Source organism: Mastomys coucha, unplaced genomic scaffold (assembly GCF_008632895.1).
Source record: "Mastomys coucha isolate ucsf_1 unplaced genomic scaffold, UCSF_Mcou_1 pScaffold12, whole genome shotgun sequence".
Classification (NCBI taxonomy): domain Eukaryota; kingdom Metazoa; phylum Chordata; class Mammalia; order Rodentia; family Muridae; genus Mastomys; species Mastomys coucha.
The window spans coordinates 90,964,874-90,983,980 of NW_022196894.1; positions in this window are offsets into that span (position 1 = coordinate 90,964,874).

Sequence of the window (19,107 nt, forward strand, 5' to 3'; positions counted from 1 at the left end):
CCAAAGTTGTTGTGTAACCTCCATATATGCCCTGTGGCACATATGACCTGCACACAGGCATACATGCATGCTTGGGCAACATGCACGAATGTGAATGCATGTGCACATGTAATACAATAATAATTTTGAAATGAGTTTTTAAAGTGAGATTCACTTGGTTCCTCAGAACAACTGGGGATGTATCACAGTGGTTAACTCAGGGTGGCAATTTCATATAGGGGAGTTGAAATGACTGGTGGCTACTGTCTGGGTCCAGCCCATGTCACATCTGCTCTCTTCCGGGGATGAACCTTGGTCATAGTCACAGAAGCATTTTTTTAAGAATCTATTACCTTTTTTTTTACATTTCTTTTTTATTAGATATTTTCTTTATTTACATGTCATATGATATCTCCTTTCCCAGTTTCCCCTCTGAAAAAAAATAAAAAAATAAAATAAAAATCAAAACAAACAAACAAAGAAACAAGCAAACAAACAAAAAAAAACCCTGTTCCCTCCCCCCTCTCCCTGCTTACCAACCCAGCCTCTTCAGCTTCCTGGCCCTGGCATTCCCCTACACTGGGGCATAGAACCTCCACAGGGCCAAGGGCCTCTCCTCCCATTGATGACTGACTTGGCTATCCTCTGCTACATATGCTGCTGGAGCCATGAGTCCTACCATGTGCAGTCCTTGGTTGGTGGTTTAGTCCCTGGGAGCTCTGAGGATACTAGTTAGTTCATATTGTTGTTTGTCCTAAGGGGCTGCAAACCCTTCAGCTCCTTGGGTCCTTTCTCTAGCTCCATCATTCAATGGATGGCTGTGAGCCTCTACTTCTGTATTAGTCAGGTACTGTTAGAGCCTCTCAGGAGACAGCTATATCAGGCTCCTGTCAGCCAGCACTTGCTGGCATCCACAATAGTGTCTGGATTTGATGATTGAATATGGGAAGGATTCCCAGGTGGAATCCTAGACTTTCCTTCCTTCAGTTTCACAGAAGCATATCTATAACCAGATATAGCCAACCAGAGAACTAGCTCATTCCTGCATCCACATAGACTGTTAAAGATAGAGAATCCGAAGCCCCAGCTTCCTCCACACAGTGCCTTTCAGAATCGATCAGTGAGGCACTGTGTAGTTGTTAGAGTAGCTACAGTACGTTCTTTAGTATTTGTTTGGTTTTCTCAGTCCATTCATCCTACTGTGCAAGTGTGGTGCTAGGTCACAGGTAGACCCCACTACATGCCCACCTCTTAACTGGTCTTGATGTCCTCAAGTACTATCCTTTCACAGAAGGAAGACCGGCATGAGAAGCCAAGGTCAGAAGCTAGACTCTTCTCATGGATGCACTTCGGGCTTTCTGGATGTGTGATACTTTATAGTGTGGCCATCATTCTGCATATTTTGTGGCCATTTTTAGTCCCCTGGCCCTGTTGAAACATCACTAGTCTTTGTGACACACCAAAATAACCCCAAGTATTTCCAAATGTTCCATGGATGCTGTTGATTCAATCCTAGTTGAGATGGATCTTAGAGCTAACATCACTGGTCTAAGATGGGCAGATGGACTCAGAATTGCAATAGAAGTTACTTGCTGAGGGTGGACATCAAACATGTGAGAATCCACTGGCTGTGAGCCCTTTCCTTCTGCCATACTCTGTTTATAACCTTTGAAATTAAGAGTAAGCAACTCCCACCCAGCTGACATGTTCTACCCTAGTGGCAGCATCCAGCTATTTTAGGAAGGAATTCATCAAATGACTACCATTCAGTTGCATGAAAGTCAAGTTAAAGATTTGCCTTCTAAACTTAGGATCCTAGTTTATACTTAATTCCTCTACACCGGTATATCTTCTAATTCTTAGAAGATATCTAAGTATTGTGGAGTTGAACAGTAGAGAAGGTAAGAGGTGAGGCAAACAGAACCCAGAGACAGGTTCAAGACCACAGGAAGATCCATGCCTTTAGAATGGTTCTTCCATGATCAGCTGTGAGGATTCATAGTGGAAGCTGATCATGTACACCTGACCCCAAGGAAGAGGATGGGTACCCTAGAGACCTGCCTGGGAGTAAAATGGAGATATGAACATCTTAGGGAAGTGACTGTGACTGGTAGGACCAAGGCAGTCACAACGGAACTAAGAAGGGAAAGATGATATAAAGGATGAAAAAAGGTTAATCATGAAGTGAAAACAAGCAAACCAACTGGCCGGAGAGCCTAAAGACAGAGAGAAGTCAAGCTGCCTTATGAAATCAGAATGTGTTCTTGAATCCCTTCCTGCTCATCTGCCCCTAGGAAGAACATCACCTAAGGCATGAGAAAGCATCAACAGCTAAGAGGCTTTCTTGATATCCACACCCAAACCTGTGTCCTTGTAGTACCCAATGACAAGACAAGTGGCTAAGCCAGTGGCGGGAGGACTCTGTGTGAGGAAGCACAAAGAGTGATCAGTGATGAGCAGAAGTCAGAGGTCTCAGTAAAATTCCTGAAAAGGTAGGCTTTGCCACAGAGCACACACACATCCCCGCCCACCTCTGCCCCAACATGTTCAAAACATAAATGTCAGCCAGGTCCCTACAAGAAAGCAAGTCATCAAACCCTTCTGTTTAAAGAAAAAAAAAAAAAAAGAAAGAAAAGAAAGAAAAAACAACAACAAACAAAACTGGCAGACGAGTCTTGGAAGCAAGAAAAACAATTGTCAGTGTAATCTCGGTCCCGGCCATTTCTGCACTTTAACCTCGGTCCAGGCCATTTCTGCACTTTAACCTCGGTCCAGGCCATTTCTGCACTTTAACCTTGGTCCCGGCCATTTCTGCATTTTAACCTCGGTTCTGGCCATTTCTGCATTTTAACCTCGGTTCCGGCCATTTCTGCATTTTAACCTCGGTTCCGGCCATTTCTGCACTTTAACCTTGGTTCCGGCCATTTCTGCACTTTAACCTCGGTTCTGGCCATTTCTGCACTTTAATCTCAGTCCCGGCCATTTCTGCACTTTAACCTCGGTTCCGGCCATTTCTGCATTTTAACCTTGGTTCTGGCCATTTCTGCATTTTAACCTTGGTTCCAGCCATTTCTGCACTTTAACCTCGGTTCTGGCCATTTCTGCATTTTAACCTTGGTTCCAGCCATTTCTGCATTTTAACCTTGGTTCCAGCCATTTCTGCATTTTAACCTTGGTTCTGGCCATTTCTGCATTTTAACCTTGGTTCCAGCCATTTCTGCACTTTAACCTCGGTTCCGGCCATTTCTGCATTTTAACCTTGGTTCCGGCCATTTCTGCATTTTAACCGTGGTTCCAGCCATTTCTGCATTTTAACCTTGGTTCCAGCCATTTCTGCACTTTAACCTCGGTCCCGGCCATTTCTGCATTTTAACCTCGGTTCTGGCCATTTCTGCACTTTAATCTCGGTTCTGGCCATTTCTGCACTTGAATCTCGGTTCCAGCCATTTCTGCATTTTAACCTTGGTTCCGGCCATTTCTGCATTTTAACCTCGGTTGCGGCCATTTCTGCACTTTAACCTCGGTTCCGGCCATTTCTGCACTTTAATGCTTACTGGTGCCTTGAAACTGGAACCCAGGCCACACAGTTCCTGGTTGAGGAACTAAGGGCCTGAGAGGGAGATTCCCTTCAGAGTCCTGAGGAGGCGCGGAGCTCTGGGAAAGTGAACCCAGGGGCCATTCATTCTGCATTCTGTCAGCCTGGTGAAGCTGCTGGGAAGTGGGGAAGGGAAGCCGAAGTCCGCTCCAGGTCTCTGCAAGCTGCAGCATGCTAGGCTGGAATAGAGGAATGATAGCTTTTGCTTTGCTCTGGCAATGTAAAGATTTATGAAGTAACTTTTTAACACTTAGGACTATTAACATTTTACATTGATCACACTGAGACATGAATTTCAGGCTCCTTTTGAAAATTCTGGAGGTTCAGCCAGGCCCTCCCTCATGCCAGCAAGCACAAGTATGGCTGGATGAGGAAGATGCTGCTGCTCGGGCACTCCCTGTACTTTCCTATGGTCACATGCTGCTCTGCTGGGAGACATAGGCCTGGTTCACATCAGGCCTGGGGACCCACAGATCAGTAAGAGCATGCCCACTACTGTGGAGCTGGAGCGGCATCTTTGGGCATGGGAAATACCACAGAGTGGGCTTCTGGTCCAATGGTGGAATGCCTTGAGCAGGAGGACATCTGCCCTTTATATAATGAACCTAGCTCGGAATACTGCTTGGCTTGTTTAGCACGTTGGGCAGGTATGGTGACTTTCAAAAACTCCTGGAAACAGTATCCCAGGTCTAAAACCCAAGGAACAAGCACTGGCTGTTTAACAAGGCACACGTAATGGACATCAAGTGGGTTCTGCAGATGCCTAGAGCCACATGCAGAGAAGACACACACCAGGACCTAAGGAAGTCCTTCGAGTACAGGGCTGGGACGAGAGCTTAACAGTCACCATGTAGGAGAATCTGGTGCTGCTGAAATGCAGGTGATTTCTAGAATAGTGGGCATGTGTAATTAGTTACACATCTGTAGTCTGGAAAGTTTACCATTAGGGTGTTATCCTTTAAAAAAAAAAACAACAAATGTGTACAGAGTTCTCTTTAATGTAATTGTTATCTAACTTAGTAGTTATTTGAACATTATACAGTATAAGGTTTATATGTCCTGATCAATGGCTGTTTGACACACTTGTACCACCTCCATACCAACACTTGATGGCACAAACTGGTTCGGTTTAAGACAAACAATGGAGGAATATCAATTAGAGAAAATTGGGTATTCATATAGTAAATTTAATTCAGTTACTGAAACTCTACCCAGGATGTCATTTTGGATATTTAAAGCATGTAACAAAAATGGTATGGTGCTGTTTTTACTTTTAAAATTGAGGCAAGGGAAAGACAGCACTGCAGATTCTACATCCTGCTAGCTCTCTCTCAGTGGCTGCTCTCACAGACGACCCTGGTGGAATTGCACTGCAGTGAAGCTAAGTCATTGGTTGGCAACATTGTGGTCTCAAGAATCTAACCTCTCCCTGTTTCCTAATCTATGTATGGGCTGTGTCTCCTGGTGCTCTGTGAGTGTGGCTCCAGTGTCCCTTCTCTTGGGAGGGGCCTCTGGTGTCCTGTGTTTGGTGGCTCGTGCTGTCTCTTGGCTGATGCCTGCATCTCCTGAGCTCTGCCTCAGGCTTCACAGTTGCTGCTCAGCTGCACATGTCTGGTCATTCTTAAGGTTTATCTCTGGTAACTCTTGCAAGTGACTCTCTTGTATGTCCCCGTGACTGTGTCTGGGAGTCACCTGAACAATCCATGACAATCTTTCCCTGTTAGAATCACTGACTTACTTCCACCCATAAAAGCCTCTTTCATTGAACTAACATTGATAGGCTCCAGAGATTGGACCCACAATCCCCAGGCCCCAACTCACCAACTTCCTCCTCCCAGACATGAAAAGAGATTCTATATCTTCATGTATGTTTTAGCTCCCTCTTAGAGTGTCTGCTAACTTCAGCAAGGGCAATTTACTTCAAGCAGATTAAAATAAACAAGATATGTATGAATTCTTTCTTTGTATATGATCCTGTGAGTACTTCTGTCTAGAAGCCAAAATGAAATCAGAATACCAATACAAGGCATAACTGCCCTTGGGAGTATTAAAATTCTCATTCAGTATTCATGACTCCAAAACACACCAAATATAGAAGCATGCAATATTCTTGATTTTATTCAATAAAACTGAGAATATTGGGTAGAATAGAAAAATAATGAAATCTAGAACAATAAATAACAGATGGTTCTGACTGCCCACTGGCACATACACACACACACACACACACACACACACACACATGTGCACATGCACACAACACACACATGCACAGGCACACATGTACACAATACACACATACATGTACACATGCATGCATGCACAGACATTCACACACACACATACACACACACTCACTGTATCACACCAGTACAGAGTAAAGAGAGAAATGGAGAAACAGCATGTTCAGAAAGCATCTGTTGGATAGGAGTTGGTACTGTCTTTCAGTCTAGAATATATTACACACACATGTTTTGAATCTTGGTCACCATGCTACACCCTTGTTTTAAGTGACATAGAGCCTTTCTCTGGTGGGGCTCAGATGCTGGCAGTTAGGCACTATGGAGGGGCCTGAGGAGTCTAGAACCCAGCACTCATCCTAACTGTGGTCTGCTTCCCACTGTGCCACAGGAGGTGAGAGGAACCTCCCTCCACTCCCTCCACCCCAGGCTGACCATTCTCTTCCCACACCTTCCCCACCACGATAGACTGAAACATGTTTGAATCCAACCTCCAAACTGAGCCTTTCCACTCCAGAGTTTTCTGTCAGGTGTTCTGACAATAGAACCCAAAAGAACATGCAAGCAAGGGCCTAGATTCAGGATAGTCTTTGAAATCAGGGGAAAGATGCTTTGTTAAAAATGAAACATGGCATTAAAACGATGCACTAAAATAAACATGCCCCATGCTCAAAGGTGAACGTGAAGTATGTGGTCAGCAACTCATCCATGTTTCTTCTCCGAAGAAGAGAGGCTGGGGTGAGAACCTCCCACTAGCCCCTGTGCTGGATGCCAGTTTCTGAGGTAGGTGTGTAGGAAACACGGGGTTTAATGATTATAGTTCCTTGCTCTCAAGCAGAGCATAAAAAGAAAGATAGGGTGCATCAGTATTATAAAGTACTAAGGCTACAATGTGGAGAGAGGCTCAGCCTGACTCCTCTATCCTACGAGCTGGGGTAGGCAGCCTGACTCCTCTAGCCTACAAGCTGGGGTAGGCAGCCTGACTCCTCTAGCCTACGAGCTGGGGTAGGCTGCCCTTCTAAGATATAGGGCTGAGGTCAAAGGAGGTTGAATGTAGAATATAAATGCTCTCCTTTGATAAAACTGGGAGATTGGGAATAGTAAAATCGTCATAAGGAACCATCATTCATCCACCCCAATGCCAGATGTTGCAATAACATTATTTATAATCAATTTTTAAAAAAAAGTATTATCTTTCATCTACCCTTTAGTTAGCTATCAGGGGCTGGGCCATGACTGACAGTGGGTAAACACAGATTATGTGAAGAACAAGCACTCAGATTTTATTAATTCTCAGTAGGTGTTCATGGGAAGGGCGTCACTCAGAGAAGCAGTTTGATTTCAGGATTCCTATGCCCTTTCAGTAGAGGAAACAAAATCTGGATTTCAAAGGGTAGGACGATACATTATGGATGTGAGATCAGGATATACACGGGGAAAGTAAAGGAAGATGCAGGCTATTCTTAGGGAGATCCGCCAATGCAAAGCCATCTCCGTATCGATCAAGGAGTCTTTGATGCAGTCACCTTCCTCGCTCTTGTATGGATTGAGGAGCAGCTCCCTCCTGGTGGACTGGACGTGTGTGTGCGTTGCCCTCATGCAGGCAGTGCTAGGGCACAGAGCATCTCTGTGTCTCTCAATGACCAAATATATTTAGCTCAAAGTGGCTCTTGTGCTGCAGTGGCCTCTTTCAGGTGGCCATTACAGCCATACATGCTATCCCCATAATGATGTGGGATAGGGAGGAGCCAGGCATGGAGGGAGGAAAGGGAGGAGAAAAAGGCAGTATGTCTCAAAATGCTGTTCCCATTTAGGACGGGTCTTTTCGCTTCCAAGAACCTAGTCCAGAAAACCTTTCATAGGCATGCCCAGAAGGTTGACTCCTGGACGTTCCTAGCTCCTGTGGAGTTGATAATCGATATTAACAAGCCCAGATGGTATCTGTATGGGACAGTGGAGAACATCAACCTGGAGCCTATCCACCCTGCTTCTGGGTTCTGTATCTGCCACTCAGCTGTCTCCTCGTGGCTCAGCCTCTTCACAGGATGGAACACATTCTTCCCATTAGTGTTTGACCCAGGATCTTGAGCTCTGTGTTTACATAGTGCCTTCTGGCTACAGATGAGGCATCTCTGGAAGGTTTTGGTCCTTGGTGGAGCTCTCAGGAGTCACTTTGGAATCAATCACCCCACATGGCAGGATCTGCATGTTTCTTCCTTCTTCCTATAGTTACTGCCCAATCATCACTATAAAATACTCAAATCCTAAAATATAACTCATTGAATGTGTCTCTTTTTTAGCGCCAGTCGGAACAAAAGTGCACACATCAGTAGTTAATTGCTTGCACGTGGGGTAACAGTTACTTGCCTATGGGAGCTACAAAATGTTATTTTAATAGAATTCTATATTCACCAAAATATCCTAAATCTGAAACCTGGCACCAAGCATGTAGTTTGGCTCATTCAGAAGTCTTCCATGGTCACCTATGTAAATGGTAACTTTTTCTTTAAATAAAGTGCACAAAGTAATCCATGAAGGAAGACAGGAAGTTAGGGATAATTTTATAAATTGTGTGTGAGATGGACAGCATCTCTAGGTTCACTGTGAATTCTTTAGACGAGAGATCATTTCAAGTCTGTTTATCATAGAGTTTAAGCAGCATGTTGAAGCTGATTCTACCCTACAGTTCCTGAGATATGAGCAGAATGAACAGCAGTTTTCATCTTAGTTAAACCCAGCATCTCAGAGGCATCTGCCCTTCTCTTTAGCTCACTACAGTCTCTCAGCTTTCTCTTTTAGTAGGTACCAGAATCCAAAGCACCTTTGCCTGAGTCAACAAGGTATGTCTGTGACAACCCCTGGTGTGGTCCATGCTCTGCACTTAGGGACAAATAGCACACACTTGGAGATGTATGAAAAAATAGAACATTGCTTGGTTTGTGTTCCTGGAGACTAGGAAGTCAAAAAATATGGCCCTTGCTTCAAATGAGGGTTTTCTTGTTATCCCATATCCAGATAGAGGCCATCAAATGGAAAGATACAGGTGGGATGCTGGAGAGGGAAAAGTCCTATAAGAAAGCCATTCCTGGAAACACTAACCCATGCCTGTGACAGTGACATCACTGCCTTCGAGATGGGAAAGCCTCTATTTACCAAGCCTACTCACAAGTACAGAGAGAACAATGTCCCAACATGTGAATGTTTAGGGGCCACATCTGAACCTGTCCATGCCACTGAATGAAGCTTTGTTCCTTACCATGGGGAGGTGAGTTGATATGTCCTCTAGAACAGTGATCACGGCAGTCAGCTCGTGTCTCTCATCTGCCTGGAACCTTTAATGGTTCTCCCTTTTCACAGAAAAGCCAAAGAATATCATAGGTCTCTTGTGTCCCCCATAACATCCTCTATCACGTTCCTTTGCCCTGATATCTCTACACCAACCACACTGGCTTCAGGATGAGCCTGAACCTCCAGAGAGATTCACACCACTGGCAGACCTTTTCTGTGTGAGTGGGCATCTCAGACACCCTCTGATGTTTGTCTCAATTTTGTCTTCATGAGGCCTAGCCTTACCAAGTGACCCATGGCCTAACCACCAGTCCTCAGGACCCCAGTCCCTCCCTTGCTAAGGTCTGCTTCCCTTGACAGAAGTTAGCTGTATTGAGAGAAGAAATTTGTCAATGGTAAAGTTGCTCCGTTTGTCAACATGGGAAGTAGGCTCTGTGAGGAAGGGCTTGGGTTTGATTCTCTGGAGCATCCTAGACACCTAGGGCTGAGAAAATATTTAAAGAAAATCTCACCATGTGCTGCTTGAACAGACAGTGAAGCTTAATAATGAAGTTTCAATTGACCTAAATTAAAATTTGTTGATTTAGACTTAAAAAAATTGTTCTTCTAAAAGTGTCTAGCAATCAACAGGGAATACATTCAGTCAACAATGAAGGATGCCTTTAGATCTCTGTTTGCATTGAGGACATCATGGAACCTCTCAGCTCCACGTTGTTATGTGGTAGCCTTCCCACTGCCGAATGAGCATTTTCTAGGACTGAATGATATATTACCTCTGCCATGTAAACTTTATACATAAGAATATTTTTTGAAGCATGCATGCTGCTCTACTTTGTGGCTCCCTCCCTGACTGTCCCTATTTTGGAAGAAACAGAACGTGCATTCCAACCAGGATGCTGTGAGACTGCAGGTAGACAGTCAACGTCTTTCACTGCAGACACAGGACTCACTACAGGGTGGTCTTCTGAGGGAGACTGGCAGCAGTGAGGTCTGACTCCAGCTCCACCTTCTCTTCCAGGTTGAACTGACCTAGAGAGCAAGTCCTCAGAAGTCACCCTCTGAGACTAAGGAGCAGTGTGAGAAGGAAGCAGGCATCAGCTAGAGCAGCAAGAGGCAGCAAGGACACTGAAGGAGCCTTGACCCATAAGAAGGAACTCAGAGTGCTGTGTGACATGCCTCCTGAGGGCACATGTACTTGTTCCATTTTTGAAACTGAAGCTCTTCTTTAGGATGAAAGTAACACCTTGTTCCTTCCTCTATTGCCATAGTAAATGCTGTCACAAACCGTTTGTGAGAGGAGAGAGTTTATTTTGGGCTTGTAGGTCATAGTCCATCATTGAGTGAAGTTGAGCAGTCTCAGCACAGGAACTGGAGGCAGGAACTGAAGCAAAGATAGGAAAGCACCACCTACAGGTTTGCTCACCTTGCTTTCAAATACAACCCAGGCCCACCTACTCAGGAGTGGGACTGGCCACAGTAGACTAGGTCCTTCTCTACCAATTAACAATTAAAAAATAACGTCCCACAGACATGCCTGCAGGATAACGTGGCAGAGGCAATTTCTCAGTTGGGGTTCACTCTTCCCAGGTGTGTCAAATTGAAAATCAAGAGCAGCCATCAGAACCAGCAAGGTCCGATTTGGTGAATCAATGAGTCTGTTGAAATTGCTAATAGGCATATGGGTGAGGAGTTGGAGGAACCTGGATGACCAAAATGCAGACATGTCTGTAAACGTCCAATTCAGGTCAGCAACAGCTCATGAAAGCCGGGAACTTTGAGTTTTCTGTACAGGTGACAGACAGCTCAACAGGTTAGAGAGCTTCCTCCTTCAGTGGTTCTTAAGCTTTATATAACCTTTGTCTATCTGCTAAGTTTCAGGGACTTCCTAGGACCTTGGTTATTTACTGCCAGAGTCTTATCAGCCTCCTTCCAAAACTCCATGGGTTCTATGACGTCCTATGGCGTCTCGGTTCAGAAGAAATGGCCACCTAAGATCTGGACAGCTCTAGCAGTGGAAGGGAACCACAACTAGTTTCTCTGACACAACAAAATGGGCAGGGTCAGAGTCTTCTTGCAGTGTCCATCTTGTGACTAGTACTTTTTCTGACTATGCTCAAAATCAGAATTGATTTTATTCTACTCTATTCTGTCCTTTTAGCTGCTGGTTGAAAACCATTAACTTGATTTCACACCCCATGATCTAAAACTTCTGTGTGCAATGCCTATCTCTGTATTTAAGAAATAAAATTTCCTTGTAATTCAAGACTTTGTATAAGGCCCATGAAAATCTGTAAGTTACGGGACATCTGGAATGAAGTGGGGTATCCATATATGTTGGGAAAAAGAAAAGCTCATTTTGTCTATGTAAAGGTTCTCTTCTGAACCACAGAGATATTGACATGAGCTGGAGTGTCCTAACTATGGCTCATGGGCCTCATTTAGCTGAGGAAAGCTGTGACTATGCCCTAATATAAAACCACAGACTTACTTAAAACACAGTGAGATTTCATTTTGGAATTTTTAACCTGAGTGTATGATTCTTGGGTGTGCACTTCCATGGTGTAACTTTCCTATAATAGTGCCTCATGAAACACACACACACACACACACACACACACACACACACACACACACACATGCTCCTATACTCTGAGTGCTGTAGGTTAAATACCCTGTGTAGGCTGAGAATTCTTATTTTAACCTAGTATTACCCAAAGAAATCAAAAGATTGACCATCCCTGTAGGATTTCAGTATGCCAGGTGTCCAGAAACCTTCCAGGTAACCACCAATAAACCAAACATCCCTTAATATTCGAGAAATGGAGACAGTGCCAGAAGCATAGAACGTGGGGTCCTGGCCCCTAACACAGAAGGTGCTCCTTACAGCTCCAGGTTGTGTCCACAGGAGTGGCTGCAAGACACATCCTCCAGCCTCCAGGTAAAGACACCAAGAGAGTGGTTGGTGAGTTTCCCTGCCAACCAGAGTGGAGACTATGAGTTAGCAAATGTTCCGACCTGTGTAGGTTATAATTATCTGACAGTTGCATGGGAGGGTGAACTGCTCTAAGCCCACCCCTCCCTTAGCTCTGATGACTTTGAAAAGCAGCAGAGTTCACTCATTTCCCTGTTGGCAGGAGTCTGTTCCTGCCACTCACTTCAAGTCAGGACTCATAGTCCTAATGATTTTGAAGGAAGCCTAAATGATTCCTTTATGCCTGGCTGGGATTGGCCAGGGTTCCATTTACAACCCACAACGTGCACACACATTCCACAGACAAATAAACACTGGTGTAGCCGTGTTGGTGCCGTGCCCACTTAAGATACCCATTTTCTTAAGTACTCATTTTTAGAACAAGTTTGTTATTTCAGCATTTGCTTTAAAAGATGGGCTTTTGTACCTCTGCTGTGGTGTTTTCATTGCAGGGGTAAAAATAAAACATCAATTCCTTCAATGAGCTGAGGGTTGATGGATGTTTAAGAAGAAAACTAAAATTGGGACAAAAAATGCATTAGCCGCTGATTTCTTGGTTCTCTGAGTTTCCATACATGTGTGCTTTCCATTCCTTCCACCAAGAACTCCTTTGTTCAGACTGGGCTGAGATCCCATAAACACTCTTTTCAGACTCATGCCCTGCTTCAGCCATGATCTCCACTGGGCATGAGATTCAACATCTTCTTCAGGTCCACTGTCCACCCTGCCACAGTAACATCTACCTGTGCACTCAGCTGCTTGCAAATTCTGCATGCAAGACTGTGTGTGTGGGGGGGTATGTATTTGTATATGGTGAATGTGCATATGTATGTATGGTGTATGTATGTATTAAATGTATGTGTATGAGTGTATTGTATGTGATATGTATGGGTGTACTGCATATGTGTGTGTTAAGTGTGTATGAGTGTATGTTTGTGTGTGTGAGTGTATGTGCATGTATATATACATATATACATATATATACATATATATGGTGTGTGTGCATGTGTGTATATGTGTGCTAAGTGTGTGTGTATGTGTGTGTGAGTGTGTGCATGTGTGTGTGTATGCACGTGTGTTGTGTATGTGTGTGTGTGTGTGTATGTGTATGTGCACATGTGTGTGTGTAGGACACATTTATGGGAATCTTGAGATAGCTAGATAAATAAGACACAGCCTTTCCCTTGAGGGATTTTCAGTTGAGAAGCTAAGGTGATAGGGACCCAAATGGCTATGATGACATGATGTACCATTGTCCAGAGTCACTGTGTGTCTCCTTGCACCTGGTACCACCAGGCTCTCCCACAGGAGTCAAGAGCTGTGATGAGGCGATCTGCCATTGTTCAGTCACCGAGTGCCTCTTTGGGTGTCACCCAGTACCACCAGGCCATCCTACTTTCCCTTGCCTTTCATTCATCACTGTTAGACCACCATGTTACGTGTTCACAGCTTTGCTTAAGGACCACCAAAGAAATGGTTGTCAGCTGCAGCTGTTGGGTGTGTGGTCCTGGTCCTCCTCAGAGCTGCATGCTGCCTTCGCACTTGACCACTAAGAAATAATTTAAGATGTTTGGCTACAGAAAATATTTGTGGAAAATGATATATTTCCTCTTTTAAAAGACATAGAAAACCCAGAGAGATGGCTCGGTGGGTAAGAGCATTTGCTGGGTAAATATGAGTTCAGATTTCCCAGAACATCTATCTATAAAGGCTGTGTGTGGCTGTGTGCATCAAGAGCTCGCAGGCATGTAGACCTAGACACCTTTACGCCCAGTGCTTGGGAGTGAGGCAGAGGCAGGAGTATCACTGGGTCTTGATGGTTAGACAGCAGAGACAAAATAAAATAAAGATAAAATAAAATAAAATAAAATATTAAAAAGCCTGGGAGATCCAGGTTCAGTGAAAGACCTTTATCTCAGGGGACTTTCAATTTTATCATAGTTTCAGATTTATAAGAAATGGCAAGAGCAACCTAAGGCCCCAGCTGCTCTCTTGTCTGTCTCCTGTAAACCTAGGACACCCTTGCATGTGCACATAAGATGAACAATGTCATCATCAATGGTTGTCATTAACTGGGGTTTCTATTGCATTCACACATCCCTCCTGTCTATTTCTCCCTATTTAAGAGCCCCACCCTCTACCCAGGCACCCCTTGTGTAGCCCTCATGCCTCCTTACACTACCATACACCACACCAGTGTCTCCCTACTGTCCACCCTCTGCCCAGGCACCCCTTATGCAGCAGCCCTCATGCCTCCTTAGGCTACCATATACCACGCCAGTGTCTTAGGCTTCCCTGGGATTTGATGTCTTTAACAGTTTTAGGAAATATTGGTCTGTGTTTTGTAGAACATCTCCCTGTTTTGGTTCATCTGATCCTCTTTGTTTAGAATTAGAGTCCATGGTGGGAGGTATAAGCAGAACATGTATGAAAATGTATGAATACACATGTATCAAAGAAATTGGGTGCTGAAAATCAATGGATGCTCCATGGAAGGCATGTTTATTGATGGGACGTAATTCACAGTAAGTGGACTATAATTGTCTGTTTTTTTGGTCTCTTATGGAGATAGACAGCAGTTACCCTAAGGACACCAGGCCAACACCCATCCTTAATTTACTAAATAAGCAGTCATAATGTTAGCCACATATATTACTCAAAAGAGGTTAATTGTCTACTCTGACTAGCCTGGGACCTCTGGCCACTTCATAAAACTGAACTATTTCTCACCCATGACACAGACAAATCCTCGCCTCGTCTTGGGACTTCCCTTCCTTTGGTGGTGGTGAATGTTGTCTGGGATTTGCTCCCTCACATCTATAACTGTTTAGAGCTTTTCAGGTCTCCTCTGGATTCCTTAATGGAAGATGGGGAGAGAAAGCATGTGAATAGCTAGATGAGACATCTCCAGGGGCCAAACACCCAAGTGCTGCCCACAGCTCCTCAGTCAGAACTCACTCACCCGACCCTACCCAGTTGCAAGGAAGGCTAGGGTACATGCCCAGGTCCTGCCGCAGGAGCTAAAAGACCTCTGACCTCTGTGCCCTCTGACCCTCGAGAAACCCATGTCACACCAGATCTGGAGAACAGAAGGGAATCTAGTGAGATCTAGTGACTGGGAAGGTGGCTCCTCTCTTTATTCTGGCTTGCCCTCTTCAAATGTTCTCTGAGACAGAGGGATTTCCATTCTAACACCTATGATTCTTTAAATGCTGGACTGCCTTTAAGGTAACTAAGGAAAAGGAACTAGAGTCAATCTTCACAGCAGTAGAAATGTATTAAACCAGCTGATGGGAAGAATTAGCTTATTACCCACACTTAAACAAAAGGAGACCAACACGGGCCTTAGGAGAGAGAGCCACCCCTGGAAGGGCCCCAGCATCTACCTGTCTAGAGGGCGGGATGCTGCGCTTTCTTTCCCATGTAGGACTGTTCCCTCTCATCTTTTTCATGACCTGCCTCCATCTGAGCTCTAGCATGTCTGGATGCTAATTGTCTGGGAGTCTAGACAGTGATGATATTATGACCAAGTTATGCGCAGATAATCACCATGTCACCGTTCCAAAGCTGCCTCCACACATTGCTTCACTGGACACACTTGGCATGTGCGCCAGCTCCCTTGATATTTACTTTCACCATTTAAATAGAGAATGCTTACTTAATCAAACCATCCAGTGAACCGAGTATTCTTTTTTTATATATAGTTGAAATGAAATATGAGAGTCTTGAAGCTAAGCAAGAGAACTGTAATGTGCTTCACATTCTGAGGCAATGAACCTTGTGTTTTGTTTAATTGCTTCTTCATTCACTAGATATAGACCTGGAGAAGTGCCCTCAAATGTTGTCCATAAATCATTTCTACCCTGATAGGCTGCCTATCCCATAGCCACTCTGATAAGGCAATTCTGGGGATCTCTAGCGGTGCTCATATAGAATTAAATAGTTATGGGTTTTATAATCTAGGGCAGCTACATAACCAGCTTGGTCCAAAGGACGGGTCCATTGAAAGGGACAGTATTTGGGCTCTTAAGCTTGTTCAAAGCAACTTGTTCAATGTGAAATATTTGTCCTTAAAACAACACCTTGGTGAAGCCAATGGGCAGAGAAGTTAGTCCATTACAAACTCCCCAGAGGGAAAGCAACAGAAACAGTTGGAGAGACAAGGAAGTCATGGTTCGGCATGGGAGGATGCTCAGAGTGAAGAGGAGAGTGGGGCTTACTTTTCTGGCATCGGAACAAGAAAATGATCAAAGGACTTGGAAGAAGTTTATTTGGCCAAAGGACAGAATAGACTAGGAGTAATAGACACCCAGGCTTGGCAAAAGATGGCTACTGACACCAATGTGACAGGGAGAAGAACCTAGGGGCCCTGCACACAGTACTTCATCCAGTTTCTACCTTGACTTACCTTTGCAGCCACTGGATTACCTAAGGTGTCCTCTCTAAAGAAACCAACAGGCACAAAGGTGGAATGAAATTATCTTGCACCTCTAGATCAGCCTGTTTGCTCTCTTATGTAATACAAACCTAGCACACACAGCAGATTAATCTAAAAGTCATCCATGCAGCTTCCAGAATGGAGAGGACAGAGAGGTCAGCCAAAAGGGGAGGGCTCAGGACCACCATGACACTGGAATTTTCCACGCACCCACTGCAAAGGGAGGGTGCAGATCACCCAAAACAAGTTTGCTTTGATTCACGATGTTGTGTAAAGTCGGATCTTTCCAAATGAGGTGGGTTGAATTGTAGCCACCCTCCAGGGCCTGTGAGCATGGCCATATGGAGAGAGTGGAGCCTTTCAGATGTAAGAAAGAACGTCAAGGCAAGTCCTTCCCAGTCTTAGATGGGGCCTCCAGAGCCTGTGATAGGTACAAGAAAGGGACAAAGCTGTGCGACCCAGGGCCACGGTTGAAACAAAGCATTCCAGTGCTGAGGAATAGCAGGGGTTCCCAGTAGCCACCGGAGCCTTGGAGATCAGGGGCAAAACTTACATTAGGGTCTTCAAAAGAAACTGAGGTCTCCTGAGTTCAGATGTCTGGCTTCCAAAAGCTGTACAAGAGCTGTCTGAGGGACCCACGCAAACACCACTGAATCAAGGTCACCTTGAAGAGTGGCGGGTACCTTCAGTACATCTCAGCTGTAGTAAAATGTATAGAACAGTTATCACCTGAAACATGGTCAGGTCTTTAAAATATTACTTATGTGTATGTAAGTGTGCACGCACAGGTACACAGGTATCTGTGGGGACCAGAGGAGGCGGCCAGATTCCCTGGGTGCTGAGCCAGCTCTCCAGGCCTGAAGCATTGGAAGCATGAAATTCATGCACCAAAGGCCCTCACAGGGTTGAACAACTGTCACCACCACCATCTGTCTCCAAGTTCATCACCTTCCCAAACTCTCCCTTCAGCCCTTCTACTGCCTGTGTGAGTACTCCACACCAATGACACCATGACATCTTTGGGCCTGACTTTTCTCACCTCTTAAAATATCTTTGAGGATCATTGTTTTAGTTAGGGTTTGTATTGCTGGGATAAACTACTAGGACCCAAAACAATTTGGAGAGGAAAGGGTTTATTTTGCTTATATTTCCACACTGCAGTTCATCATCGAAGGAAATCAGGGCAGAAACTCAGAGCAGGACCTGCTGGTAGGAGCTGATGCAGAGGCCATGGGGGGGGGGGGGCTTGCTTGTTGGCTTACCTGCTCCTGGCTTGCTCTCTCTGCTTTATTATTTATTTATTCCAGAACCGCCTTAACCAACTCAGAGGTCGCACCACCCACCATGGGCTGGCCCCTCCTACATCAATCACAATTAAGAACAAGCCCCACAGGCTTGCTACAGGGCTATCTTACTGAGACATTTGCTCAATTGTTGTTCCCATTCTCAGGTGTGTCTAGGTTTGTATCAAGTTGTATGCCATAGTGTGTCAGCTTCACTCCTTTTGTGGAGTCATACCCGACTCCAGGAATCAGCCACATTTTGTGTGCCTGCACACTGTGGTCACCAAGCTGCTGCTGCTGTCTTACTACTGTAAGCGGTATGTCTGCGAGGATGGAATCCCAAATGCTGCTTCTGCCTTGTTGCATCCCTGGATGTCTTTTTTCTCTTCCTTCTAGAAGGACCAATCCTGAGTCAGGTTCACCCTTACCTTGTACAACAATCACCAGTTCTAGGACCAATCCTGAGTCAGGTTCACCCTTACCTTGTACAACAATCACCAGTTCTAGGCTTGTCGTCCTCAGATCCTCAGATGCCCTTCTGGGGGGGGAACTGAGGGGCTTCTGAGTACACAGGCAGCATCTAGTGGCTGTGAGAGCAGACGGCAGGATGGGGTACAGGCAGATCCAGCGGCTGTGAGAGCAGACAGCAGGATGGGGCTAGTAGACCTGGTGGACATTTCTTTACAAGCAATCACCTGTGTAAGGTGTGGTAGTTTGTATTCACTATGAACTTGTGAGGGTCTAGAATCACCTTTGTCACATCTGAGAAAGAATTTCTAGAGTCGATTAACTGAAGCAGGAAGAGTCTTCCTAATGTAGGTGGAATCACCCCATGGGTTTGTCCTAAGGTAGGTGGAATCATCCCATGGGTTTGAGTCCTACACTGAATAAAAAGGAAACCATAGAAAACCATCAGGCTTCATCTCTCTGTCCTTCCTGGCTGTGGGTGGTGTGCACTTACCACCTCAAACTCTTGCCACCATGACTTCCTGACAAAGAAGTGTGAAGCACAACTCATTCTGGCTTGTTCTTCCATTATCTCCCATAAAAAATGGCAGTCAAACTAACTTGAGGCAAAATATCCCTAGAAAATAAAGATAAAGTAATTACATCATTTGTGGACACTAAAACCACCAATTCCAATACTCTGTTGACTGTTCTGCCCATCTCAGTATATTTATTCAGGGATGGGAAGGAAATTGGTTGATTCTGGCCCAAAGAGCAATTCTACCCAAACAGCCTAAGACTCTTCAGCTAGGAATAGCGGGCGCTCTCACCTCTGAGGGAAACACTCTTCAGCTAGGAATAGCGGG